Source organism: Penaeus japonicus, unplaced genomic scaffold (genome assembly GCF_977035675.1).
Source record: "Penaeus japonicus unplaced genomic scaffold, GWHDUDI00000001_assembly GWHDUDI00000030, whole genome shotgun sequence".
NCBI classification, from domain to species: Eukaryota; Metazoa; Arthropoda; class Malacostraca; order Decapoda; family Penaeidae; genus Penaeus; species Penaeus japonicus.
Genome location: NW_028234432.1, coordinates 14409757 through 14412256, shown reverse-complemented (window position 1 = coordinate 14412256; position 2500 = coordinate 14409757). Strand labels below are relative to the sequence as shown.

Here is a 2500-nt window from a genome sequence, read left to right as displayed (position 1 = left end):
CGTGTGTGTTTTCTAACCTGCCTCTCCGGTCTAAATCGCCTGCTGATTGGTAAGTGTCACGTAATAGCCATCGTTAGCTCGATAACTTTTTACTGCTCGTTTCCCACCGAACGGAGGAGGGAGCAGGGAAATGGGGGGTATTTTATTGTTCTATGTCCGGTGTTTTTCTTTTTGTTATTTTTCCTTGTTTTTCTTTCTTTCTTACTTTCGCTATTACTCTGTCTCTCTCTCTCTTTCTCTCTATCTCTCTTTCTCTCTTTCTCTCTTTCTCTCTCTCTCTCTGTCTCTCTTTCTCTCTTTCTCGCTTTCTCTCTGTCTCTCTGTCTCTCTGTCTCTCTGTCTATTTTTCTCTCTCCTCTTTCTCTCTCCTCTCTCTCTTTCTCTCTCCTCTCTCTCTCTCTCTCTCTCTATCTATCTATCTATCTATCTATCTATCTATCTATCTACCTATCTATCTATCTTTCTATATTTCTTTCCCTCTCTATATATATGTGTGTGTGTCATATATATATATATATATACATACATATATACATATATATATACATATATATATATATATATATTGCCATTATAGAGAGGCGCAGAAAACATAAAACAAACCAAAAGCATATCAATTATCTGACAAATGGCGTCATGAATCCGCGTTTTCTATGCGGTCACTGAGTAACGGCATGCAAGGGGTGACTGAGACTTTCGAGTTCGTGGTCACGTAATGGTGTTCTTGAAACCGTTAGCCCATGTGAATATAAATATAAATATTAATATTCACGCAACATGGTGTAAACAACTACATGCATCGGCGCCACAAAAGAAAGAAGCGCCTTACCAGCTCATTTTCATAAAAAAAGTGTTACCTTAGACATCTGTTGTAATTTTGTACCGGGAATTTTGTTTTTACGAGAAAATAATAGCTAATATGTGCGGTTAGCAAGACTTGAAGCATATCCTCATTCTAGATATTGATCGATGATGATAAGAAAATGAGAATTTTATACTTCTTAATTTAAAATAAAACAAAGAAAGTATATTTTCATCATCAGTTAATAATAGACAAACCTCGGAGAGGATCTCACACATCTCTGACCTCTGACCTTTGAGGGTCATGACCTCCCTTCCCGCGAAACCCCAAACCGCTCGGCGTTCGACCTCCCAAGTAACCATTACCTACATTACACTTACAATAACTTTAGGCACGGTAGTAGAAGAAGAAACCAGAAAAAAAGAAAGACAAAATCAAACAAAAAATCAAAAAAGAAAAAGGGAAAAATAAGAAAGACAACGAATCAGCTGTTCATTTTCAGCATAATCTAGGAACGTCATTGAGATGAGCTAATCTGGCTGTAAAAAAAATAAATAAATAAATAAAAAATACCAGATTAAAAGTGAGGTTGAAAGCGGCTCTCTCCCTTGGGATAGACATGGGGATAATCCTATAGGCTTTCGGAACACGAGGCTCTCCCAGGGGACTTCGGAACTATCCAGGGGAAGAGCGGGGGGAAGGGGGGGGTAGGAGAGGTGGGAGGAAAAACTCATTCTCTGATTGTAGGAAGGAAGGAGAGAGAGAGAGAGAGAAATATGCAGAAACAAGAAGAAGGAGAGAAAAGATATATATAGAGACAGAGGGCGAAAGGGAGGGAGGGAGAGAAAGAGACAGACAGAGAAAAATGGGAAGGAGAAGGAAAAAACAAACAAACAAACAATTAGAAAAAGAGACAGCAAAGAAAGAAGAACGAGACATCATACGCAAACAGGTAGAAGAAAGTTTCCTTTCCCGATGTTATGTTCCTTTTATTCTCTCCTTCTCTCCTCTTTCCCCTTATTCATCCCCCCACCCCCCTCCCCCCACCCTTCCCACATCCTCTAACTTTCTTTAGGTCACGCTTATCCCCCCCCCCCCTCCCCCTATTGTTGCAAAAAACACTAAATCACAGGAAGGGAGAAGTGAAAGCCGGCAGCATAAAAGCCGTAGAGATTATCATTGACGCTACGGTATCATTTGCGCTCTCACAGCCCATCCCGCGCATGAGAGACGAAGAGGGATTTCAAGAAAGAGAAAGAGAAATAGAGAGAGAATAGGAAGGAGGGAAAGATTTATGTGTATATATATATATATGTATATATATATATATATATATATATATATATATATATATATATATATAGATATAGATATATATATATAGAGATAGAGAGAGAGAGAGAGAGAGAGAGAGAGAGAGAGAGAGAGAGAGAGAGAGAGATATGCATAAACACACATGCACGCACACATACATACACACACACAGACACGCGCACACACACACACACACACGCACACACACACACACACACACACACACACACACACACACACATATATAATATATATATATATATATATATATATATATATATATATATGTATATATATATATATGTATGTATGTATGTATGTATATATATGGATATATATAAATATGAAAATATATATATAGATATATATATATATAGATATATA

The 2500-nt window shown here is 37.6% G+C and overlaps 1 protein-coding gene across 1 annotated transcript in view; it reads left to right on the top strand.

The window, feature by feature from the left end:
• LOC122254874 (uncharacterized) overlaps positions 1-2500 on the top strand; it is an 8953-nt gene that overhangs the window by 5000 nt on the left and 1453 nt on the right. The window lies entirely within an intron of this gene.